The 27,695-nt window shown below is 36.7% G+C and overlaps 1 protein-coding gene across 1 annotated transcript in view; it reads left to right on the top strand.

Moving 5' to 3' along the window:
- The window catches only part of LOC150108869 (LIM/homeobox protein Lhx1-like), a 190,589-nt gene that overhangs the window by 107,300 nt on the left and 55,594 nt on the right, over positions 1-27,695 (top strand). The window lies entirely within an intron of this gene.

The following is a 27,695-nucleotide window of genomic DNA, read 5'->3' as shown; positions in this document are numbered from 1 at the left end:
ATGACCATCCATCCTGTTTCCGGCCAACCAGATCACACAGTTGGCTGACAGTATCTTGGTATTATATAGATTGTTCTCATGGATGTCACGGTCCTATCATCTCCAATCAGCACATTAACTTGATCGCTAATTCTTACTTGGGGATTGTTTCGAACCAGGTATTCCTCCTACGTAATATGGTCCGATGGATTTGTGGTGTTCCAGCAAGAAAAACCCCCATGTAACAAGTCTCTCGTTGTGCAAGCATACTTCTAGGAACATATCCAAGCATTCCGTATGCTTCCGTAATTCTCGTGATTTGAATACAAACATTTCTTGGATCATGTGGAACGCACATCCACTTGTTAATGTCGGTCAGCGACCGAGAATGCACATTCTCGGCTGCTGACCTCCTGGATGTTATTCTTTCTGTCAGGACCTCCGTGGTCTAGTGGATTCATTGCTAAAATGGGTGCTCGCGGTTATTGCAGCGAAAGGAAGCCCAACGCACTACCAAGTAGGTGGTCGTAATGTTTTGGCTCGTGAGTGTATTTGTAATTATAAGATCATTATCTTGAGATAAATACTTATGGTAAGACGTTCTACATTTTCCTTCCTTTGTGAATGTGAAAAGAGGATTGCAATTGATATTCTGAGGATTGTCCCATAATTGCGCATTCAGTTGTCAGTCGCTGCATTGAGGACCGTAAATTAGAAGCAAGTCCATTCAACTAAGCTTTTGTCAATAACTATTCTTTAAGAACTCTACAAATATAAGCGCGCTATATTATAGGAAAAGGACTTTTCCATTCACCTGATAATAAATAGTAAACTAGCATTCACTTACCCAAGTTGTAAAATAGGGCAAACTATTATGACCAGTAATTAGGTACCATTTTAAAATATTACGAAGAATTGACATTTCCATTTAAGAGAAACGATTCAATCTACGAGGTGTGATTTATGTCTAGAAACTGGGAGTTCAGATTGCGCATGTGCAGCTATCGACGAAGGTTACCAAAGATGGAACGAGTGAGTTTTGGAAAAGAGTAACTGATTTAGTCGCCTATTTAGTTTTTAATTTAATTTTTTGGTTACCCTGCTGACGAGTTCATAGTATTTGTGGTGTTCAGTTTAATTTTCCTTTATACAAATTATTTCCGAATATAAACATAAACTAAAAGCAAAACGGAAACACAGCGGTGTTAGTTTATCAGTTGTCCTGTTTTAGGTGACCTCGTGGCTGAAGGTAGGAATACTATGTTGTTTCATAGATAAGAAATGACCATGACGTTTATATGCAAGGTTAGCATCTTTTGATTAAATTTAATAATTCCGGAATCTACTCATTCAATGGATTATTTAGAAGATCTGGATTTAAATTGCCTATTTTACGGAGCCTTCGCTTATAGGTTAAGATTTTCTTATATTATAGCAATATATTTTAAGCAGAGAATTGGGAAATGTTATTGAAATATCATTATTTAATTGCTGATTTGGATAACGCTTATAAATAATTATTTGAGCTGTCTTTTTTTTCTGTTTGTTTTCTATTTGATAAAAGACAACTTGAATTAAAATGAAATCGTACGTGGACAGCTGTTTCGAAGTGTAAATTCTCTTTAAAACTAGAGAGAAACGAAGAATACGACAGTTGAGTGCTCATGCTTGAAGTATGAATTTTTCTTAGGCGAAATGTCGGTCTGTAATAGATACTTATTATCCTTTCGTTTATTATGTAATAGTAACCCTTCCGAGTTTCTCTAAATGTGAAAGACTAAAGTAGAGAACTTGATCACCTTAGAAACAGAGGACGAATGGATCGCCAATAGATTATTTTATTTTCTGCGTTATTTCTTTTTCAAATATTTTAACCTGGCATGATTAAATGCTTTGAAACCGTAATTGTGAGAATTATTAAAATTGTGGTTTTTATTACGTTTTTCTTTTTGCTACCAAAATCCTTTTCTTTCGCATTTGTGCTTCAGAAATTAAAATAGTCAACAATAGTTATTTAATCCACTAAATTTAATTCATTTATTCAGTGTAGAAGGTTCAGTCCAAGTAAAAAAAATCACGTGACCAAAGCTAGCTACATAATTTTTGATTTTGATAAAAGGAGTTATTTCGTCATCCTGTCTTTTTAGATGTAAGAAAAAAAATTTTTTTTTCGATATTTCCTGGTGGCATCCTGTTAACTATGGCGGCCATTTTTATTTGGTGTGTCCACCAAATTTTCACAATTTTGAAGGGTTTTAAAATTAATTGCATCTTATTTCCAGATTGTACAATTTCTGTATTTGTTTACTGCTATTTTAATGCTAAACGCGCGTACTTGATTTTTTATTTGCATTTTCAGACCAATCCTTTTATTTTTTTTTTTTCAAAAGGAACGCCATCTGCTTTAAGTTGTTCTTTTTCGTAATTATACTCTACCATGTAGACCCTAACACTAAATCCACAAATTTTTTTTGTGTGTGTTATATGTACAGTATACCTAATGGAATAAGTATGCCCATCATCACCTAGATGAAGCCGTTTTTTTTTATGAAAAAAAAAATTGCAAGTTTGCAAAAATAATAAAAACAACAAATTTTGAAGCACAGAAAGAGAAACAAAATAAAAGCTTAACATTTTTAATGAGAGATACTCATGATGTACTATTCACTTATAGGTGTAATTTATTTTTTCCAGAGGATATAATCTTGTCAGTTTTAATATCAATTCTGTAGTAAGTCAATTTGTAATTTTAATCGTTGTTACCATCGTAAATATGGCTGATATAATCATTCTATCCTAGTGAGGTAACCTTTGATGCTCGACTGACTGCAGCAACTTGAGAGCTCTCTGAAGCAGAACAGTGGCGACAGCAACATTTTTCTCATAGACTCAGACATACCTGTCATACATTCTTGGGTTGTCAATTTCCTCTGCTTTTTCCTTCTTTCCTTAATGAATGAAACCGACTCCCCCCCCCAAAAAAAAAGAAAAAAAAATTCATACTAGCAATATGTTGCTAGAGGTTCAGTCAATATTGTGACTGAACCTCATTACAGTGACAATATTGTGGTTTCAATAGTCCATTGCAAGCTTGCCTTTATGGCCAACTGTATAAACGTTCCCCCCCCCCACTTGCATGTGTTCTTACCATGTGACGTGGCAATTAAAAAAAAAAAAGTGGCACTTTGTGAATAAACCAAAATCATCTTTGCAGTTAGCCAAGTTAAAAATCCTTCTTCCTGTTCTTTTTAAGCATTTATTCATTCTCTCATTTGCTCTTGTCACATGGCACACCACCCATGATACTGAAAAAAATGTCTTGATATGTGGATGAGCTAAACACGGGGAAAAACGCAGCAAAAAATTTTGGTTTTCTTCAGTTTCAAAAGGCTGTCTTGCTTGAAAGGATGAAAGTAACAGAATAAAAGACAATGAAAGTAGTTCTTTCGATTTAACGAGGGCAAAAGTCGCAGTGAAAAATCCAGATATTTTAAATTTTATTTTATTTTATTTTTTTTTTTTCGTGAAACGTCGAGACCATTACACGAAATTTGACGAAAACATTTTTAGACTTCTCCAAAACGTATCTCTGGAAATCTTTTTGGAAAAGAGAATGAACTCTAAACTTTGTATGGATCCGAAGGTTTTGCGAATAAAGGGAAGAAGAAGAAAAAAAAAAACCTACCACAATAAACATGGGTTTATTTTAGGAGAGACAGCACATTCATTGACTGATATTGAAGTCGCATTCAACTGGTCACGTGCCAAATAATAGGCATGCAATTATTGATACTTCCCATTGAACAAAATATGTAATATACTGAAGACTAACCTTGAGGTCAGGATGTGTCTGCGCATGCCTATGACTAGAATAACTCACAATTTATTTAGCAGCTGAAAAGATTTAACTCGAGCCATCAGAGGCTCCTATCTTTAGTCGAATAATGCATTGTGTAATGAAGTTTTATTTCTCCAGAAAATTTAATTCTTTCACTTTGCTGCAAGTACACCTATTTTACACTGAATGTCACCACCATTTATTAGCTCTCGACTTAATTAAATTCAGCTGGAAAACAACTCCCAGAAGTTTCTCTCACCCATCAAACCTGCATCCACTCTCAGCAAATAACAAACAAATCCGCCATTAGAAGAACCGCCGGTTATTCAAACCCCAGTTTTCCGAACTCCCTTTGTTTTACAGCCACGAAATGATGGAAATAAAAGGTCGGCCATTCCTGCAACACCCTTTGCCTTCCGTGAACGACGAACTGCAACGATGACAGCGACAGAAAGCCTTGCTTTGATACGCCTTCGCCACGCCAGTGCCCTGTAGGCGCCCCAGGGGACGCAGAACGGACGTCGACACTAAATCGGAACATCGACGAAGGCCGTGTCAGCAGAACAGACATTTCTGGTTTTAAACCTGCCGCAATGCAGTATCCCATACGTTACGGTTCCAAGTCTCACACACTCATGCACCACCCCTATTCCTACAACTCCATTTCGCTATGCTGTATGTATTGTCTGGGAATTATTTAAAAAGAAAAAGAATTATAGTTAGTAAACATAAACAATGACACCAGGTGTCGCTGCCTTGAAGTACAATAACGTTCCACAATTACGTTATGGGTTTCTTTATCTCCCCCCCCCCCCAAACTTCCCTTCATATGAACTTGCAATAGAGGAGGAGTTCACCTGCATCCTGTGTACCACCATTTCTTAGTTTGAATAGTATCTTCATCTCCTTTCATGACATCTTGATTGTCAAAAAGCTTCATCCTTTCCTTGAGCAGTGCTTTGTGTTATGTTTCCTTCCCTGTGGTCTTCACGGTTATAACTTTTCTACAATTGCTCCATTCTTTTTTTTTTGTAAGAGAATTGACTGTGGTTTTCACGTATGACAGATAAGTTCCACACAGTTCGATTTTTTCTGGTCAGTTGAGAAAGACAATAAAACTTGCATGCAAATTCAAAAAAAAAAAAAGAAAAAAGATAGCGATCAAAACATAAATGGAGAATTCTTTCAAGTCTAGACTTCACGTTTAACAGTGGTATTTTTAAACTAAACCCTTCTGAACATAAAAAAAAAAAAAGACTGCACATTGCATCACTTTAGACTGTTGGATGTGCACTTTATAGTGCAGAAAAGATGAGAGCTATTTCTTTTCTTATGAAAGTATTAATATATATCCGTAAATTAATTTCTTACTTATTAATTTTAGAATTGTTTTCTAGTTAGAGAATGAGTTACTGAAAAGGAAGTAATAGTTGATATTGCATTGAATATTTGAGTTGATATTGTTATGAGTGAAGAACGCTGATCACAACTGTCATCCCAGTGTAACCAAAAAGACAGATCAGATCACTACAAAAGGGTAAAAAGAGATCTTGTAAAGATAATGAATGGTATGGTTCACACAAAGCGCTGAATGAAGTTCTTGACTTTGAACTCGCACTACATTACTGTTATTCAATGAGTTAGGTAACTACTTGGGCGGTCGCAAAAATCGCGTCCACATCTACAGCAGACTGATGAATAGATTTACTGAGCCAAAGCTTCCAGTCTGATCCTCTTGAGGCACCGTTGCTGTTTTTATCAGCATCAAAATTTCAGAAGTGGTGATCGAATTTTTCGTTACTTCCTAGCTAAGGTCAGCCGGGAGCCATTGATTGTAACCGTGGTGTTGACTCTTCATTAATGTGTTACAGAGAAGAAGAAAAGGAGAGCGGTTTCCAAACCCCTCCATAAACCCTTCATGCTCACCGTTTCTTAATGTTAAGTTGCCTTCCTAATATGCAAACCTCGTCGCTGTAATTGTTGCCTTTTAAATACCACCTAATTCATCTCTCCAAACTTGCCCACCCTTCGAGTTGATTCTGAGTTGACCTTTCTGTGGATCCACTCGGTATCCTAGTATGGGGACACTCCCTCTATTTTCTTGCGATGCTGTAATGCCTCGAGGTATCCGAGGCCTCCACATTAGGAACGCGTAATCCCTGACAAATGTAACAGTGATGGATTTCGCCCAGTCATCTGACAAAGGGGAAATGTGTTAAAAGAAACGCCTCCTGGGGTGAGTGACAGCGTCATATGAGAGTCCATTATCGCGAGACCATAACCCGGATGTAAGTATATTGAGAAAATGTCCTTGTAAAGATGTTGTGGATGAAGCTGTGTGAAAGACGGCTTCATTGACGGTCTTCATCTTATTTCGTGAAATCTGAGGACTGATCACAGGTCCTGCAAAGAGAGATGGTTCTGATAGACGTGCTCATTCTCTAAAACTTCGTTACAGTGAAAGAGCTGTGATCTGGAGTAACGCGGTTGCATGAAGAGTTATGACTATTCTATATCCTGAACAAGTACTGCACTCTGATTTCTTTTTTTTTCCCCGAGTAATGTATTCCTATTACTTAAACTAAAACAGTAATGTAAGCTTTGGATGCACTGAATGGAGCAGAATTAATGAAGTAGGCATTTATTTAGGGCAATGATTCTTAACATAGGTGGCGCTACTTTCGCGATTGGAGAATTTTGGAGACGTAGTACTTACAAGGAATTATATAAAGTGAATATAATATAAACGGAACTCATACGTTTCTATCTTGGTAGAGGCTCTGATTATGTTATATATATATATGTGTGTGTGTGTGTGTGTGTGTGTGTGTGTGTGTGTGTGTTAAAGACACCAAGCTATTTTAAACCTGGTTTTACTCCATTTCCCAAGTAAGCAAACAGACAAATAAGTCACGTTTGCGCCTGCAAGTGTTGCAAGTCTAGCTGACCCTGCACGTAGTGCAAGACCAAGGCCATTCATGGTAAAAGCAGAATAAGCTCTGATCACTAATCTTAATATTTACCCATAATGCAAAGCACATCTCCTGGAGGAGATGTATAATGCTTTGTATTAAAGGCAAGGGGCCACTACCCAGACCGGTTTCGACCTTTATTAAGGTCTCATCAGTGGGAGCCAGGCTAGAAATATCAAGATTTTTGATCAGAGCTTATAAGTATTTTACCAGAACAAGTTACTATAAGGTGTTTTACCATGAGTTACCTTGGTCTTGCACTACCTGCAGGGTCAGCTAGACTTGCATTACGTGCAGGCGCAAACTTGACTGTTTGTCTGTTTGCTTACTTGGGAAATGGAGTAAAACCAGGTTTAAAATAGCTTGGTATCTTTAACATTTATTATACCCAAGGTAAAATACTTATTTATGTGTATATGTATGTATATATATATATGTGTATTCAGAAGAATACACATCTTACTCACGTAGATTTTCAGTGTGCACTGCATGCTTCACGTACTAGAGCTTCACAGTAAAATATACATTCTTATGAAAAAAAAAAAAAAACATAATCAGCGGCTCTACCAAAATAGAAACGTATGAGTTTCGTTTATATAATATTCACTTTATATAATTCCTTGTAAGTACTACGCCTCCAAAATTCTCCCATCGTGAAAGCAGCGTCACCTATGTTGAGAATCATTGCCCTAAATAAATGTCTACTTCATTAATTCTGCTCCGCTGCACCCACGAATGATTAATTAAACCTACAGCGCATTAATATGGGGATTGGATAAAGTAAGTGATCCGAAAATCTTGCTCCAAAGACAAAACCTAGAAAACTCTTTCAGGCCACTTCACGCCTCCCACAATCAGAACGGTCGTCTTCCATCTAATGAAATTCATCGGTCACTTATACATTCCACAAACATTTAGATCGCTTACACCACCTTAGAAGCATCATAACTATCTTTTTAACATTTTCATGTGTTCGTGTTTGTTTATATTAATTTTTACAAATAACTAATCTTAATAATAGTAAAGACGAACCCCCCCCCCCCCCCATAACTCCGGAAACAAATTTTCGATGGATCCCTTTAGAGAGAGACGTCTTTGCACTCGATTTAAACTGGAAAAATCTGCTTTAAGTTTCGTGGTGTGAAAAATTCACTCCAGGAACTGTAGCGAGTTATTGACTGCTCTCATTGCAGCAATTATCAGGTATACAAAACTTATTTGTAATTCCAGATATAACATGAATATCGTATTTGCGCACTTTTAATCGACAGAGAAATTCAACCTGATACAGCCTGACGAATTTGAAGCGGTAAGTCGAATACGATGTTTTTTTTTTTTTTTTTTTTTGTACTTTGAAAATATAGAAACCGAACAATAGCCATTTTTCTTCTCATCTAGTGAACACATTTAAAGGTCGTATTAGTTAACTGACTTTGACGAAATACATGACAATTATTTCTTGCACTGTCGAAAAGAATGGGGGTGGAGGGAGGAGATGCACTTTCTTCTTAGACATCTATGTGAAATTTGCAATTTAGAAGCGGATAATTTGTTAACATTCCCTCTGCGAATGGAAATCGTCCTCTGAGCAGTGTCACGACTCTACCAATTAATTCTACTACTAATTATTGAAATAATGAAAGCTAAATAACCACTTCTCATTTGCAACCAACCTCCTGCTTCAAGTATTTGGCTGACATTTTTACATATGAATTGTTTTTATAGAAGTGGTACCTATTTTTAAATTTAATAAATCTTAGGACGTGTTTTATAAAGATATAAATAAGACTACTGCATAAAAATCAATAATGCATTACTCTTACTATGAGACAAATATGGTTGGCAATAAAATATTTCGATATTTAGTGCGATGGAGGAACTTATTTCTCATAGTTTGGTCTCTTAGCTTTGCAAATATACTCAGTTTTGTCACTGTAATGTTAATGAATGTGTTTCTTTTAGACATTACTTTTCGTCCACCTGGGGGTGCGGGGCATGGGCATACCACAATAGGGGAACCTTTGCTGTATATACTCTCATGCATTCCGTCTTATTTAGAATTCTGACAAATCAATAATCCAAATTCTAGTTCGACTTGTTTCACTAATGCTGAGGGAAGGGGAGGGGGGAGAGAATTAAGGCATCCCGTCTTAAGAGTAACATTCCTAAGTTGAAATCTGTTTCATCACATCCGGGAGATGCAGAAAGCAACGCACTCTGCTTGAAAAGAAAGTCGAGTCAACGATGTTAAAAATTTCAGTCTTTGCAACTGTGGCATAACATCACGTCATCTCGGCTCCACGCACGAGCGCCTTACCTACATCATGCACGCTCTTTCGTTTCCTTTTCTGTACATCCAGCCCGTAGGTTGAGAGCGCAAAGAAAAGTGCCACCGTTCTTTGTCGAAATTACAGGTCCCGGGTGTCAGAAAGCCGACGGAATTACAACGCGACACGCCCGTCAAGTGACGGCGGACAGGTCAAAGTGTAGGCGACACCTACCGAAATTACGGAGCTCGCGCAAAGGAGCAATAACTCCTACCGGTCTATAAGAAAGATGGAGCGACTACTACTTCCCTATCCGGACTAATGTTATTTATCTTGGTTGGCTGGCAACTACCGCGAGACACGCATGCGGTAGTCAAGGGCAACGCACTGACTTTTCAGTTTTCCCCTTTATCCTGGCGAGCTTTCTTGGTTGATGTTTGGCATTCGAGGAGAGATTCGGATCTCGCGAGTTAGTCCTGCCATTAGAAAGAATGCTCGGCGGTGTTAGCCAAGGGGTAAGGGGGGGGGGGGAGACGTTAATGGAGAAAGGACAGAATTTGGAACTCTACCAAAAAAAAGAAATAAAAATCTAACTGCAGAATTACTTTCTTGGCCTTAAATAAACAGGTTAGTAGAGTTAAGCATAGAAAACCCACCCTCAAGCCATTTTCATTCATTGATTTCATGGTTGAGCTTTTAACTTGTTCATTATTCTATTGATTCGCAGGCGCACTTTTTCCGTCACAAAAGATGGATCGCATTCATATTGCAGGTTCGTAACTAAAGGGCACGGTGATGCAGGTTGTCTGTGTTGGATCCGCTATTCCAGTTCTTATCAATCACTTCGCGTACTTGTAAGCACATCTATCGATTCATTTGCTTACTCATTATGTCGAGCTTGATCTGCCACCTGGCGGTACCGTACTGTTCTAGCTCACACCGCGCTTTGTAGTGTACAGGTAAATTATTCCGAAGTTTGTTCAGTCAGTGCGCCGAGGATTTCACAGAATGCTGTTTTCAGACCAGCATGCTGTAATATCTGCTCGCATTCCCATACCTTAGTACACCCCCAAAATTATTTTAACAGGAAAAGTGATGTCGAGATGGTAATTAAATAAACAGAACCGAATTGCATCCTGTTGCAATTTGTGTTATTTTCAAATGGCACAAAAAACTATCCGACAGTATTTTGATCCATCGTCTGTATTTTCTTGTCATCACGCTTTGCATCAGTATGTAAACATACTGCTTATATATAGCACGAGCTAACTTATTTCGTCACTAAAATATTCATCAGTCTTTTCTTTATTCGCTAAGCTGCCATGCATATCTGCATGAGGAGAACCCAAATACAACAAATGAAGTATTTCAAAGCAAAGAAGGTTGACTAGTTTCAGAGGAACTTGTTAAGTCGAAGCAAGTGGCATATTATGTTAACAGAAGTCTGTACAAATATTTATAGCTGATTTAATAGATGATGAATATCTCGATGTTTCCTGAATCACAGAATATATTCCGAAGTTAAAGATATACGAATATCTTACTCTATATTTTTTCCTATAATTATTTTTAGATGTCGTTGAAAACTGTCTGTGAAATTACCTTTCTTTTTTTTTTTTTGGTGTTATATGGGTGTTTTATAGGCCTGAGTTTTTCTTTTTTTTTTTGCTTCAAAGGCAGCAAGAATCCCAATGGTTAGCTGGTCGCTTTGTTTATCGATTATAAACAAAGCGTCTTAGAGATGAGCACGAGTCGCAAATATTTCCATACGTTTTGTATTTTTCAGTAATGTAAACATGCAGATCGAGACTTGAAATAGTTACTCGATCATATTAAAATATGAATAACTGTTTAACTTAAGTAATAATTCTTACTTTCGCTAACATTTCGCCCCTGTTACTACAGCATCTTCAGAGTATGTTCAAACTTCAAACGCTCATACTATGTACCAAGTGCACAGTAACCAATTCTAGCGTTCATGATAATTAATGAATTTTATAAACATTCAGTACAATGCGACAGTGCATTTATATCAGTGAAAGTTTATGGTGACATTCCTCGATTGACTGCACGTATAAATAATTATCAATGCAGTGTCATAGTGTTCCGATTAATACATTTGGGGCTTTGAATGTCTTGGAGCACGAATTCCGAGCATTAAGTAAATCTGTTAATAAAGGGGGGGATGGAGAGAGAGAGAGAGAGATAAGATTGAGAAGGTGCGTTACTTGACATTGGGCGATTCATGATAGCTGATGAAAGGGAGGACTGGATTAGAAGCGGACAATTCATTAACTGGGAAGTATTTGAAGGAGGAGAGACAGACAAAGATAAGAGAAAGTGAATGGGAGAGGTATTAAGGAGTAAGAGAATATTGAGGGAAAAGGATGCAGTCCTTACTGACCTCTCCCCAATTCTAGCCAAATCTGTATGTTGAATACACCCTCAACTCTCCTATCTATTTTTGTTTATTCCTCTTCAATTCCTTATTTTAGTTAATTAACGTGTAACCCATCCCAGACTCAGCCCTTCCTTCCTCCTGTCAATCACCATGAAACTTTCAATCTCAGGTAAACACACCTTTTTTTTCTTCTTTCCTGCTCTATTAATAGTGTTATTTTAGTGTGTAGACTTCGTGTCGTAAGCCACTACTAACCTTAAAATCATTACGTATTGACAATTCTCAGAATTTGACACTCCTCATATCATCAGTAAAAATAAACAAACATTATAATTGTATTAACAGTTGTGGTGATCAGTTCCTGAAATTTGACATTAACGTACAATTCTGAATCTAATTCAAATTTATTAGCACTTACTGCCCAGAATTTTTCTATTAGCGAAACAGCGCAGACATTTAGATGAAGAATCTTTGCTTCAAGTCTTCCAGAAATTTCATGAATTAAACGGATACCGAGTGTTTTATATATATATATTTTTTTTTATCTTAGTTGAGTGATGAGTTTTGCTAAAGCAAGATAGATGAATAATAGACGCAAGGCACTTGTTCATCATCATCATTTGAAGATAGTATTCGTATGCTAGTCGAATATGCGAAGAACTCGTGCGGTCCTTCTAGGGTGTGGAATTGTTTTTAAATATCTGTTTGAGGTCTGATATTCAAAGATCTGTTGCAGGCCTGGTTGGTCGTATGGTAACCGTGTCTGTTCTCCAACCAATAGATTACGGCTTCGCATCTCGCCTTGGGCATGGATGTTTGTGAATGAATTTGGTGTGAGACCATCGCCCTGCGTTATTCGAAGCCTGGAGTGGCTTGAAAAAGTTTGAAAATGTTGCTCAGCTTAAAAAGTTTCATGTTTCGCCATTAGAACAGAGTTGCTGGATTAGATAAAAAAAAAATCTTAGTTCATCCATTGTACGAGGGTCACAAAAAATATATATTAGTTGGTTGTATGCACATTAGTAATCGGGATAGATTTTATGTTGCTCAGTTCGTCCAAAAGAGACAGTAGAGAACAAATGACGAGAAGTGTACTTAAATATCCACAAGCCTTCCTTCTGTGATGATTTGAATTCGATTGTGTATATTAACCTGTAAACGGAAGTTTTCAGTAGACTAAAAACTAAGATCCCTAACGGAATTAGGGAGGGGGGAAAGCACATGTTATCAGTATATTGAGGAAGTAAATTATTTATCTCTAAACAGTGAACTTGATGCGGATTTATATGCATTTGTTGTTTAATAACAGCAATAAAGCCATCTACGAGTGCGACCAGATTGCAAAACATAATCAGACAAGTGAAGTCATACGGAAGAGTTGAAGAACCCTGCCCATTGTTCCTTCAAATTTTTTTGTAAGTCTCCTTTTCCCAAATGAAATAGAGTGGATAGTGGAATTAAATAATTCACCAATATATTGCTGGGAATCTTGTAGAAAACGAAGAGTTTCTTGGAGCGGCAAGTTTATAAGTTACATTGCAAAGGTTTAAAATTGTTCCTTAGTTCTCTACTAGATGCTGCTAATAGTATGTTCTCAACATACTCTTTATAACCATGTAGTTAAGGTAGTTTTACTATTTAAATCTTAATTTATACAATGGTTAAATTATTATTCATAGTTTAGTATGTTTGACGCGTGTTCCACTGAGAAGTTTGTCGAAATTAGACCAAGTTAGTTCTTTCAAAGCCTAATCGCACCACAGTTAATTATAGCACACAAGCTCTCAGCAACAACTGTTGCCATGATGTCACGAGAATAATCGCGTATTGTATTCTACATCCGGAATAGTGTTGTTCATTCGCTACGGAAAGATCCAATTACTGGCATTCAGTGAGAAATACAATATTCGGTACACATTGAAATGTTGCACGCTAATAAACAAAGCCTTCCGAGATTCTTACTGCGTTCTTTAATTTTTGTATTTTAAAGAAATAGATCTGAAGTTTAGACATTTTGAAAGGCTGAAATAAGTTCTGTTTTGATAACTTAAGATTTACATGCATACTTACAAATTTTAGTAATGCACTTTATTTTTCCCGAACAATATTTGACTTTTTCTTTCCTTATTATTGAGCATTTTAAATTTAAAATTTTGTTCTTAAATTCTATTGAATTATAAACACACGTGTTTTTAAATGTTCTGTTTAATTACAATTACATCATGACAATGAGTTCTCAGAAAGCATCATCTTAATTAAAGAAATAAAATGAAAGTAAATAATTCCAATTAAAGTTGAAAACGGTATCTAAAGTCACTGATTTGTGAAGAACCAACTATCTTTTTGCATATTCACCTTTCCTAAATGTTTATCCGGTCTTCTGCTACAATACTCCTAAGAACCGAAGCGCTCCCTAGTGATGTATTTGCAGAATGGCAATTAATGTCTAAAATGTTAGCGATGATCCGTTAAGATGAATATTACAATTTGAAATAAAATTTAGTTGTCCAGTCTCTTTCTGCATGCTTAGCCAACCACATATCCTGGAAGAATAATAAACATATTTATTAAGTTTTATTCTTGAGCTCCAAACTTTCCTTAAAAAATGTAGTGAGATTCAAATGTACTGTTTATTTCAAGTTGGCAACACTGCAAGCATATGAACGCAGATGCAAACTGAAGCGAGTAGAAATCGAATAAAAACACAAGTTTAAATAATAATAATGAAAAAAAGAAAACCTACCGAAGCAGAACCACCAGGGAGGATCCTCAGAATTAAGGGGATAAAAATTGCCATCTAACTATAAAAAAACACCTGTCAACAGTCTGGGGGGTACATTTAATGTCCGCAGCAGACGACAAAAGGATGGAGGGGGCGCGCTCCAAAGTTATACGACTCATACGAGAAGTTAGGGTGGTGACTAGAAGGTCACAAAGAGTGACGGCACGATGATGGGGTAAATAACAAGTCGCGTAATGCACGCGACGTATCATTTGCTCGCGCTTTATAGAGATCCCCCTGTGTAATTTTGATCGTAGACCCTAATTTTGGGCGGTTGCTAAGATACCAAGCTTGGATTCTAGTGACAAGTTCCGGAAAAAGAGGCTGATTCCTCCGACTACCACTAGTAATTTTGCAGCGCCCTCAACCGACCGAGAAAGCCCTAAAGAAACCTTTTAATAAAAGCTGTCGTGTTCGCAAAATTGCGGTCTCCGTAACAATTGGAAGCATTCGACCGAGATGGTGAGCGTGTGAGTAAAAGTTCTCGTTTCAGTAAACGCAGTTCTTTTCCCCCTTTAGGCACTTGTGAGAGCCGCAGAATTACTTGCACAGATATTTCTGAAAATTAGAATGCACCAATGCAATAATAACGCTCGGGCTTAGTTTGGGTGGCAGCAGCAACGTTGTTAATACTGAGCATTTAGTTGGGCACAGAACTGTCCAGGAGGTGCATTTGGGTGTACGTATTTATTATTTCAAGTTGCTTGTTTCTCATGAAAATATACCAAAGTTTTTCATTTTACACGATGAGTTCGTTTGCACCTTGCCATCCTTGTACACGTGGCCAGATCAGTTCACACCACTCTGCGTAACTATGCAGATTGGTAAGCGAGTCATTCATCAGATCTCATGACAATCTTTTGCAATAATCAACGTACTTACTGGAAGATTATCTGAATAGTTCTTACAAATGATCTTTTCTCTAGTTTAACACCCTAAATTCATAATACAGAAAACCTTTTTCGGAACTGATCACTAGATCCAGAGTTCCTCAGACATTTTCAACTGAACTCATTTAGAAGTTTTAACTTCCACACTTCTAATTCCTGTAATACTTCAAATTTAGAACTAAACTGATTAACTATTAATTTAGAAAAAATATAAACCTTACAATTTCATGAATAAGTGGATTTATACGTTTTGGTTATAAAATTATTTAGATGAAACTAGGACAGTTTAAAAACTAAACAACAACAAAAAAACCTGTTGAGTATTTGTCATTCCGAAAATATGTCTCTGATTTCTGCTAGCAGTCTTCACTGCTAACTCATCATCTTACACACTCCCATACTAAGGTCGTTCTTCAAGACCAGTTGTTTAACTATCGTGAAATTGAAAAATATGGAGCACGCGTCATATTGGTTTGTTTATTCCATTACTTTAGCTCTTCATCCTTTTTTCACTTCTATGAAAATAAAATGCAATAAAAAAAAAGTTACATTTTATTTACCTACATTTCATATCAAATTAGGAAGAAACAAATCCACGGCTAACTGCGCGATTATATTTAACAGAAGCAAAGAACAACGTCATGCATTTGTATAGCGTAAACTGAGTCGTAATCGATAGCGCAAAACAAACTTTAACACGGTTTGCGATATATACTACATGCATATGCAAGCTGTTGCTTCTTGATTTCAGTCAAACTCTTAATTGGAAATAAATGAGCCATACGTAATGCTATAATGAACAAAGCCGCACAAATAAATAGTTACCGAATCCCACACAAGAGATACTGCTTGTAATGTTTTAAATGTATTTTATGAAATAGCACATTCAGATGATTTATAAAACGAATGTAACAAGAAATAAATGCGAAAAATTATCAAAAACATTGCAAATGTATACTGATGACAAAAACAGCTACGGACAAGAGAACATCAGAGACATGAAATACGAAGATTTCAAAACTGAAAAAAAAAAAGTTGCAATTTATCTTCAGGAAGCGACGCCAATGTACAACAGTTGAAGGCGAGAGTGGAAACAAAATGAGGATGTTTGACTTTTCGTAAGGATTTCACTGTAATCTAATGAAGAGAATTGCCTTACGACATATATAAACATTTCTATGCAATTACAAGACTCATCGCGAAGTTTATACTAAAACACCAAGCTGGCAAACCTGGTGATGGTTGTTTGTTTGCCTTGTATCGAAGTTTTGTTAGCAGTTGGTTTCAGTAAGACTTAATGAGGAGAGTAATTGTTGTGCAAAAATCTCGCGATGTCGTGTGACTCCAGTAATAAATCTTGTTATAGACCCCGCTGCAGCTATTAGTTGCTTCTCAGGTCAAATACAACCCTCTATTGGCTTCTTTCGTAGTACAATGGTATTAGCACCTTTGGTGGACTTCTTTGTGCTAATGGCCAAATAATCGGGGAAACCAAACGTGGTGCTTTCAAGCCCCTTCGGGCATCCGGAAAGAAGGGTCGTAATCTCATGTGTTCACTCTACTAAGCAGGCCGGTATTTAAATATTTTGACTGATACATAAATTGTAAGACTTTAAATAATGAAATACAAATATAATTTCAAAAAGTCGCACTTCCTAACACTTATCCTTGGTATTATCTCGACACGCTAATCATCAGTGGCATGGATGATTGTATAAGTCGGTAAATGATTTTCATCGCCAGGTGTGAAATCACCATTGAAGCCTGAAGCGGCATAAAAAAGAATCAAGTTTAGTCTCGAGAGTAGGATATCCGGTATATTCTACCCGGAGGGTTACACTTCAGGTAATGAAAAAAAAAGATTGCAGCCTACTGCAATCTTTTATTTTTATTTTTTATTATTATTTATTATCGAAGCTTCTTAAAGTTGATACGAGAATGCAACGAGGAATTCTCAAGCTGGTCAACGGTTGTGTATTCTTTTGTTTCCATAAACTATTCTAGTTCACTTTTACTGACTTTCTGTTCTGCGACCCATCAGTATTGATTAGTTTTCACTGTAACACAATGGAAGTGAAATAAAGCCCGATGAACGAAAGTAATAGAATTGAATGTTGAATCAAAGAAATTATGGAATGATCGTGTAACAGACGATTTGAGTGCAGCAGATTTTAACATCGTTCAAATAACGTTCCCTAAAACTAAACTTTTCTTTTTAACTTGGCGAACTCGTATGAGGATAATGTGAAGAAAAGTAAAGCTAGATTTTAGCTTGCATTGATGAGTTGTTAATACTGCTATTATATATTAGTATTGTCTTAATATTTCATATTGCATCGAATTATATTAACTAAAAATTAAAATATATTCCTATAGTCTAGTAATAATGGTTAAATTTATCCCGGAATATCTTTAAAATTAATACAAATGTTGTTGATGCTTTGTTTCTTCCCTTATTCTGTCAGGTTTTGAGTTGCATATTTTATTTGTATACATACCATGAGAAATATTTTAGACCTTTTTCTCTATAAAAAATAAAAACAGGATATTTGGAAACTTTAAAGGTTTCAGCATAGCGGAACATATATTGAATAAATTTTTCTAGTTCCCGAACTTTTGTAAATTATTTTTAAAAAATCAAAAATCTCTGCAAAAATGGGGACAGTTTCGCTACGGAAAGGTTAGTGAGTGAAGAATAAATGGACTGCCTGCAAAAGGGAAGAGAAAGAAGCAACTTGAAACCTTTATTTATATTAACGTAGCCAAGATGGATAGTGTCGGGAAGGAAGGTAGCTCCTACGTCATCTCTGTGCCTCTCTATTGAGTGAGCAGTATTATTTCGACAAACCGAAGATTTTTCGAAGAATAAACAGAGAAAATTGGCAACGAAAAGTGGAGATTGTAGACCGGAAGAGACAGTTTTGTAAAGAGATGGCTTCTAAGAGGTAGGAAGGATAAGGCAGCACTGAATATAGTGTGAACGAGAGAGATTGTAAAATAATCAATGGGCAGTGAAATATGAAAGACCTGCACACGGCGGAGGCAAACACTGGGCTAATGTAAGCACACACAAACCGTGATCAACATTTTCCCCACAGAACTAATCGCACGACCAGTAAGAGAAGATGGAATCTTTTACACCTGAAGATTAGCTCGCACTTAATAGCCTCCCTTAAGAGAGATGTATCGGAAAGCCCGTGATAGATGAGATGGAATTGGGAAATGAGTTAGGGGCGGGCATATCCTGCATAACTGGACTGTAATGAGCGCTCTGTGTGCCCCAAGCAGCTGGGAACTTCAACAACTGTTCTGGAGTTTAAACGTTCCCAGATACTTCGGTTAACCACTCCTGGGGGAACGCTTTCCATTTCAGACAGCTAGTAAACCTAGGTGGGAGGATAAAACACGTACCACTTATGTAATTTAGGCAGAGATGAGCGGAGGTTTGCCAAACTTCAAGTGGTGTTATATAATTAAATGGCTACCTGCTGCCAGCTTATTCATTTCTCTGTGTGTTCCCTTTCTCTCTCTCTCTCTCTCTCTCTCTCTCTCTCTCTCTCTCTCTCTCTCTCTCTCTCTCTCTCTCTGTGTGTGTGTGCGCGCGCGCGCGAAAGGAAGGAAGTTATTAAAAGTCAATTAGTATTTTCGTTCGAAATGCGTCTCCCGGTATCGACGGTGCGTTCGTGATAGAAGAGCAAGCGAAAGCAATTAAAATATTAAACCAAAGGCTACACACGGAAGCTAAAAGGGATCTTCCTCCTTAATTGTCCACGGTAACTTGCTCTAGGTGGACGGGGGTCAAATGTATCAATTGAAGTGAAATCCGTGTTGCTGCTCCGAGAAATACGCTAATATTGAGTCCCGAATTAGTTTACTGAAGTCGGGTAAGAATGGCGTCTTTTACTCTGTTAGGCCTATTAACCGGGCTGCGTTAATATTATGGTAACCAATAATTTCTGTCCTCTAGAATTGTCCTTTTTTGTGTTTGTGATTCTAATTAAAATTTCTCAGGTACCGTTTGAACTCGGACAAAAATCTACGGATTCGTTCAGTTCTTCGAAACTGCTTATTATTAATAAAGTTACGATACGTAACACTATAATGCGCCGGTACATATTTTATTTTTATCATTACTTTTAATCTATAAGTCATAAAACGATGACACAAGACAGCGTTCAGTCGATTGATAGTTAATATTTAATTACGTAAATTTTTAAACATACTTAAATATTACTGGTTTTCTTTATTTTTTTCAATAAAGTGAATCTCAAATGATCTCTTTGGAACCTAATTTATTTGAATAAAATGAATTTTTCAATATTCTCCTCATAAAATGTTTTTTTCTTGTATTCTTAATAAAATGAGCAATTAATTCGTATTTGTTTTGCTCAGTACCATTTTAGTTTTATTTACCCTTTAGGTGAAATTGAAAACCCAATGGGATGCCGTTCAGACTAAGTTCACCTTTTATTCTATGAGCTGCCATGTTATTTAAAACTAATATTATTCTAGAAATATTTAAGGGCGAGTATTTCATGTCTAGCATCGAGGCCTGTTATCGTTAAAGTGCAGACTATGGTGGATGGCATCCTTTCTTCGTGTGCCTCAGGGATCAGTTCTACCCTCTTCTACTATACATATACTATTCACATGTTTTGGGTGAACCACTCCAAACATATCTAAAAATTCGTGATACCGTCCGGGTGAGAAGCGATTCGGCTAATAGATAATCTCCCCCCTTCACTGATTCAAGTCGACCGCCATTTCACAGAGCAGCTGCTGTCCAATATCTCTTTGCAGTCCGACTGCAAACACGCCGTACCTCTTACATTCCATCTACCGCTCTCTCTCTAGAACAGCCTTCCTCATTTTGCTTCAACAACTACACCCTCCAAATCTTTAAGAAAACATAAGTTTTTCCGATAGCTCGCCTACACTGCAAACATGGCACTGATGTGCTATAAGTCTCATGTATGGGATTGACATAAAAAATGTTATATTACAATTAATACTTAATTTTGTAGTTCTTAATTCTAAATTAATCGAAATAGTTTTTACTTAAAAATGCATTTTCGATATCTCTGTGACTTCTGAAGAAAGCCTTTGAGATGAAAAACAAATGTCCAGTACAGCTAAACTCAATCTATTTGTATTTCTCATATATTAAGAAGCTTTACTCATATCATAAATAGCATGCTTCTCGTGGACTTTTCTGTGATTTATGCGATGCTCTGCAGTTTCTCAAACTGCCGGAATGTGTAACTACCCCTCCTTTCTGAATAACCATCACATCGAGACATTTAGTTTATAACAGAAAATATTTCATTTATCGTCATAGAAACCGCCTTTGTGACGTGTAGAACACCAAGTGCTTGTAATTGAACAAAACTGCATCCACGTGAATATAATCCAAACAGTTGATACTTCATTGACAACATTGTTTCTTAGCACATTACATCAGCTGCTGTAATGTGCTAAGAAATAGATCAATAGATTTCACGAAAACAAAATAGAAACTTGCAAACTGGTATTATTGTGGTAAAGAAGAAGTGTGCAACATTACTAAGAATTTCTACAGCTGAAGAGAGACCTCGCGTTACAGAGATTTAATTACTGCCTTGGGACAATACGATCGATAACATTTGGATGTGTAGTGGGCTAAGCAGACTGCATGTAAATACAAAGCTCATAAGAGGAAGCCGAAACTCTTCGTATTAAAACCTTGATTTCTTTCTCTTATCTCGAAAATTAATATATAAGATTATTAACGTTTCTTCTTGTTCGGGTTCCTGCATCGCGAGGTGTTCTCATAATTTTAATAAATAAAAGGTTACAACCGCAAACATATTGTTAACTACGTTGAACCCTGAACGGTAATGTGGTTTAACTCCACAATTATCATAATGTGCTGCCGTAAATCACTTCTACGACAGAAATTTTTTCTCCTGTTGTGCTTTTAACTCCGTTTTCGCGTCACTTTTCATGCTTTCATGGTGCACAAGTCCGCCAACTTGCATCAGACTTGACGCAAGGCGACAGCGGCAATGTTCAAAAAAGGTCAAAGGTTGGAAGCTGGCTGCTGATGATAGGGATGCTGCGGCAGTCTCCGGGCCGTAAGTCTTTGCCGGTGATGGTGCCGGTATCAGCTTCACTACATCCGGAGATGTGGCTGCGTTCTTTGGATGGTAAATCTCTGTCAGGGCGGCGTCCGTGGATGTCACTTTCTTTAGTGTTATGATCCACTGCAAAGTGACGTACGAGGCTCTGTTTGGAGAGGGCGAAGGGCGGCATAGACGGGGGGAGAAGAAAGGAGTTTTGCCGCAACTATCACTAAATGTATGATCTTATGATGATAGCTTTTTTGTAACCTTTATGAAGAAAATAAAAACATTGAACTTTTATTCTGCTGCTGTTGTTTTGAATTAGCGAACATTTCCCCCTCGTCTTATTGATGCGTTTCAGATTTGGACGTGTCAGAAATTATTCTCAATTTTCTGGTGATATGAGAATAGACGCATGCGTATTTTATCTCCCATTCTCTTTAGCATTTGTGTAACTAGCTAGTTTCAAAGATGGCGATGAACTATGCTAAGAAAGCTTCATTAGACCAGTCTTTCTTTAATTAGGGTGGGGATAGGGACGAACCACCCTGGTAATGAGTTTCTGTTCTGGAAGACCATAGCTAATACCTAGTACAATACCCCCCTCCCCATAGCACATATTTGCAACTTAAGAACTACACAATAACAAGAGCTGTATGTGCTGAATAACAGGTCTGCTCATTACACTAAATATTTAATTATATACATTAATTAATATTATTTTAAATGCCCATTTATATAAAATAAGACCCAATGTACATAAGATTTTGAAACACCTAAATGCAGATACTAAAGAAAACATAAAATTAACTAGAAGAATTTCTAAATTTCTACACAGAATTGTGGACAGATAAATATTTTAAAAAAGATAACTGGCAAACATTTAATGAAAAGGAAATAACTAAAGAAGAATTAGAAATCAGCCTGAAAGAAACAAGAAATGGAAAATCACCTGGAGAAGATAAGCTAGGTTCAGAACTATATAAATATGCAGGAACAAGATTCAAAGAAAGACTCTTATTATTTTTAAATAAAATTTATACAACTGGTATCCCCAGTAGAATGGAAAAAAGAAATTGTGATTTTTATCTTTAAAAAAGATAATAGAGATGACCCTAAAAAATAGAGGTATAAGTATACTAAATTCCTGTTACAAAATATATAGCACAATTTTAAATAGCAAACTAATGAAATATTCCGAAAACTTTATTTTAGAAGTACAGAATGGATTTAGAAAAGGACGGTCATGTATAGACCCAGCCTTTTGCCTAAAATTAATAATAGAGAAAAGAAGATAATACAATTTAGAAACACATGTTGCATTTATTGACTTTTAAAAAGCATTTGACAAAGTTAAAAGCAGTTTTATTTAACATATTAAAAGAAAGACAAATACCAAATAATATCCTAAAAGCTATCATAAGTATACATGAAAATAATCAAATACAAATGAGATTAAATCATAAGCTATCACATATGAGAGAGAGAGATAAACCAAGGTGTCCGACAGGGATACCTCCTCTCAGCAACCCTCTTTAATATTTACCTAAATGAATAAAAATATCCATCAAAGTATTAAACTTTCTCCTACTGTGAACTTAAACACTCTCCTTTTTTTTTTGCCGACCACCAAATAATAATTACAAATTCTGAAGATAAACTACAGAAAGTTATTTTAGATCTAAATGAGATAGCCAAAGATTATGGTATGATAGTGTCAACAGAAAAATCAAAACCTATGGCCTTTAAAGGACAAGATCCAGTAAGAACTAAAATAGTAATAGATAACAAGATCTTAGAACAGGTGAATTCATTTAACCACCTAGGATGTATGATCACATATGAAAAAGATATAAACGTAAAAATTGCAAAATATTTAAAAATAAGAGGTGTAATTAACTCTATATTTAAACCAAACCTAGTTCAAAAACAAACCAGACTAAAAGTATACAATACATTAGCCCTACCAGTCTTAATGTATGGAAGCGAAATCTGGACAATAAAACAAAGATTAACAACAGCAGAAATGAAGTTTATGAGAAAAACTGCAAAGTATACCCTATTTGATCACAAAAGAAACGAAGATATTATGAAAGAATTAAACCAAGAACCAGTAATAGAAAAAATTAAAAAATATAAACATAAATGGGTGGAACACGTTGAAAGAATGAAAACAGAAAGATTACCAAAACAAGCCCTTAAAGTACAATCCATTAGGAAAAGGAAAACCAGGACATCCTCTTAAACGATTCAACGATGACTTCTAAGGCCGGAACAGGCCACGCTGGGCCTAAATCCTTGATATGCATGATGATGAGGATTTTAAATGCCGAATGTGTTAATATATAAGAATTAGTCATATCTTCAAAAAACAGCATCTTCAAATGCAGTAATTTCTTACATTTTTCAATATATACAGAATGCTTATTGAGATAGCTATTTGTAACATTATTTCATGGAAATAAAGGAGAACCGCAATGAGTGAGTTAACACGAACGAAAATATTCACCAATTAGGAAGATATTACTGCATAATTTACCGATGAAGGAGCTGAAACTTTGGCATCGCAGAGTTTGAATTATGTTTGTTGTGCTATCAGATATATCCATCTGCCAATTAGAAAGAAACAGGAAGGTGAGAATTCTATGAGCCTTTGTGTTGGCGCAAGAGAACTTGAAGCTATTCCTATCTGTATTACTGTATCCAGCCTCTCTATCTATCATCCAGAAAATTAGATCTTCAAGTTGCTGATTTGAGAAACAAACCTGTTTGAAAATAAAGGCAAACATTAGACTATTCAGAGAAACAAGCAGCCAATATCAGCATTCATCGCTGTTTTGATTTTGATACTCTAACATCCTCTTTAGAATGTCAAGATTTTGGTGGATTACTAAAAGCACCCCTAGTTCATTGTCAGGATCGATTCCTACGTATTTGAGAGTGTGAGGATGTGCTTATGCAGAAGTATGAATCAAAATCCGCTTCTCTCCATCGGGTATGTATCATTAACTTTTAACCTGCAAATGTTAAAAGTTATAACTATGACGGTGACTTAAGTTTACTATCTTGAAAGAATTAAAAAAAAAGATCTCGCCATGCATTGTTTTCAGGTATATATTTTTGGACATCTTTATTTCTTTAGCTGTTCTGTTTTGAGAAAGTAGTCAAGTTTGTTCAAATATGAGTTATCGAAAATGACAACTTGCATTGCGACTGCAACTATGTCCCCTTTCAGCATACCAATAGAAGATGGAAATGGAAAAAGTACTTGATCTCCAATCGTGACATTTGATAATGTTTTAATTAATTTTTTTCTCAAGGCTACCTTCGAACTTCTTGGGTGAACAAAAAAGGCAGCAGGATTCTGGAAGAAGTCATAGAAAAACGCATAAAATATGCAATTGCGAATTGAGTCTTCTAGAAACAAAATAAAGGTTATAAAATCATTTACAGAAAATGTGTTTGATGCAATGGAATGCCACCGAATGATAAGTAAAAATGTTGTCAAGATTGATTAATTTGAGTTTTACATGTTAGTCCAGTGTTAGCGACTCCTCCACTGGACAAGCTGTCATCAGTTTTTAATCTTACTTGGCTAATATGATGCCGCTTGAAACGAGCTGGCAGTTGGGGTCAGCCGCCTTAATCAAGAATGATTTCGTAGTTAAAAATAGACAGAAGATGCGAATTCGCTAATCAATACTTTTAATAATCAATACTTTTATTTTATTCAGTCTCTCTATACAAGGATATTGAGCATTTTGATTGGACCTGTCAGTGTAAACTGAAGTCTTCCATTTTGCTAAAGTGATCTCGTTTTATTCCAGTGACTTTTTCATCGTATGCCTTAATGTGTTTTCTTGTGTCTTCTCTCCCTTAGCTGAGAAATTTGTTCGTTCTGGCTTAAGTGCTGTATTTAAAAACTTGACAGTTATTTTCTGTTCAAATGGATAATGTAATATTAAAACGCTTGTTTGAAATGAAAAGCCACACGTTAGTAGAATATTTACTATCTCGTTTGACTTCCATTGCAAAACGGGCTCGAACTATGGGCATTAAAAAGGTCTTGGAAATTACAGGCTACACTAATTTGAATGAATTACACAATCAGGCGAGCAATTTCAGATTTTTTAGGTAAAAGAAAGCTATTTTCTGTTCTTTTATTTCTCTTGTCCCTAGTAGCGACTAGCAACGTGTGTGTCAACTTGAAAACAAGCAACTCCTTTCCACCGATCACATCACAGGTATTCATCTGACTTCTTAGTCTTTCATGTGACCTCTTCCCGCTTCTCTACTGATCCCGGTATTATAAAGTCACCATCAGAAGCGAATTTTATGCAGAATGTGTATTTCGAAGGGGGAACTCAGGATGCTGGAACTCCGAAGATGCTTGAAGTGTCACCATCCTATCTGACAGGCACGCCGGGCAAAATGAAATATGGTTCTCTCTCTCTCTCTTTCCCTCCCTGTCCCCTTCCTCCCTGCATCTCCGTCTTCGTACTCCATTTATTATCTTTTTCTTTTACCCCCTTTACTCACCTCCCATCCCCTCCAGAGACGCGGAATACGGCAGTTGGTGACATCCGGGATCTTAGAATCGATCGTGGAGAGCGGTTTAGCCCTGCCGAGATGGTATTACCTTAGATCAACGAGGGTTTCTGCCAACGGCACTCTAGTGCGGTGCATGAGGCGCCGCATGCCAACCAAACGCGCTCACTGTTCGTGAGATAAGCTCCACCGTCTGCCAGTGATTGGAGCGCTCGCGTACCGCGTGCTAGTATTGGAAAACGATTTTGCCTTCTCTAGTATGTTTTCCCTTCTTTCCCTGATGCGACAAAACGTCAACGCCAGGAAATGGGGACTGGTTCTGGTTTAGAGGGGAGAGGCGACAGGCTTTACTTGTCTACCAGCAGTGGGAATAGGAAAAAGCGTGCGAGGTAGGGAGGGAAGAGGATAAGAGATGAGGAGGAGTTAAAATTGAGCCTTCTTTCTTTCTTCTGTTATATGAACTCTCTCTCTCTTTCTCTCTCATATACTCATATGGCGAGGAAGGGAAGGGATTAGATATTTGTTACACTTGTCACAATGGAGTACCGACTCAGTAATTGAGGCCTTCATTGCTAGGACACTTCTAAACGGTAACATTAAGATAGTATGTCAACTGGATTACCAAAACTTGTAGAAATGCAAGTAACGGAATGATATTGTCAAAGGGAAAAAATGTTGCTTCAGTTAAAAGAAATTAAACAACCTGAATATCTCTAAAAATGGTTCGCATATGCATAAGGTATTCTTTTGCTGGTATTCACTCGACCCTCAATCAAAAAAAACGGATACATTAGAAATTCTCATTTTTTATTTGTTTAGTGGAATTAACGCATCAGCCATATTAAGGGATAGAAATCAATGCATTGTTAATTATAAAATTCACAAACACCACGCGGTGTGAATTTCATTGTTGCAAACAATCACTTATTCAAACTTGTTGAAGTTTACCAATGCAAAAAAGTCGCCATGCTATACTAGGCAAAATTTAAGGCTCAATAGTCCTTTTCCTGGATTTTAAAAAGAAAAAGCAGACAATTCAGTATTTCTGTATTTCGGCTCGCTTATTCTAACAGAGCTGTTAAGTCATCAACTTTAAAACCGTGAACAAGATGTATTTTTTCCACCTTGTTCACGGTTTTAATCATCGGTTTAAAGTTCATCGCAAAATTTCTGTTTTGCGATGAACCAGAGTTGCGTTTAATAAAAACATGAAAGCCGCTAACTTTCCATTGGTTTAAACTTTTTTTTTTAATTATGAATGTTCGCGATCTGATAGGGGTTCGAATCCAAGTATTTTCAACAGAGCAGTGTCATTCTGACTCGGTTTCTAAAGCGCGCCTTAGACCTAGAAAAGTGCCGTCACATTACGGATTGAAAGCACGTAAATGATTAACGACCTTGACACTTATAGTGAGCCTAAAATCTAATTCCTTCGCGATAACTCCTTTGCACGAAACGATAGCATTTCTATTCATAATAAACTCCTTTCGGCCTTCCGGAGAAAAATTATGGCTGTTACCATCTTTACAAGGAAAACATTTTCTTAAGCGCTTTTCTTCGGAAGTCTAACGTTATCGATAAAACAGCACTCGCAGGTGACGTTGGAAGAGTAATTTTGAGAGAGGGATGGATAATGGTGGTTCGATGTTGCGCTGTTCGGTTTAAAGATGCTTAATTGTCGTCCCATGCTCCGCGTTGTTTGATTTCAATACGCTACAACGAAGCAGCGATTATTTTGCCGGTAATCAGCACTCCGAAGAACGAACTGCAAAGGAAAGGAATGTCTGAAATACACACGTGTATGTACGTAATAAAAAGGGGGTGGGGGACAAGTCAAAAGCAGTTTGTTGAGGTGTTCTCAAACACCTCAACAAACTGCTTTTGTTTTGCAAAATGCTATCGAAAAATGCAGCAATA

This window comes from Typopeltis vanoorti, chromosome 2 (genome assembly GCF_054136105.1).
Source record: "Typopeltis vanoorti isolate ZY-2024b chromosome 2, IOZ_Tvanoo_1.0, whole genome shotgun sequence".
NCBI classification, from domain to species: Eukaryota; Metazoa; Arthropoda; class Arachnida; order Uropygi; family Thelyphonidae; genus Typopeltis; species Typopeltis vanoorti.
Note: the sequence above shows the minus strand (reverse complement) of the source record. Positions and strands in the feature narration are given on the sequence as shown.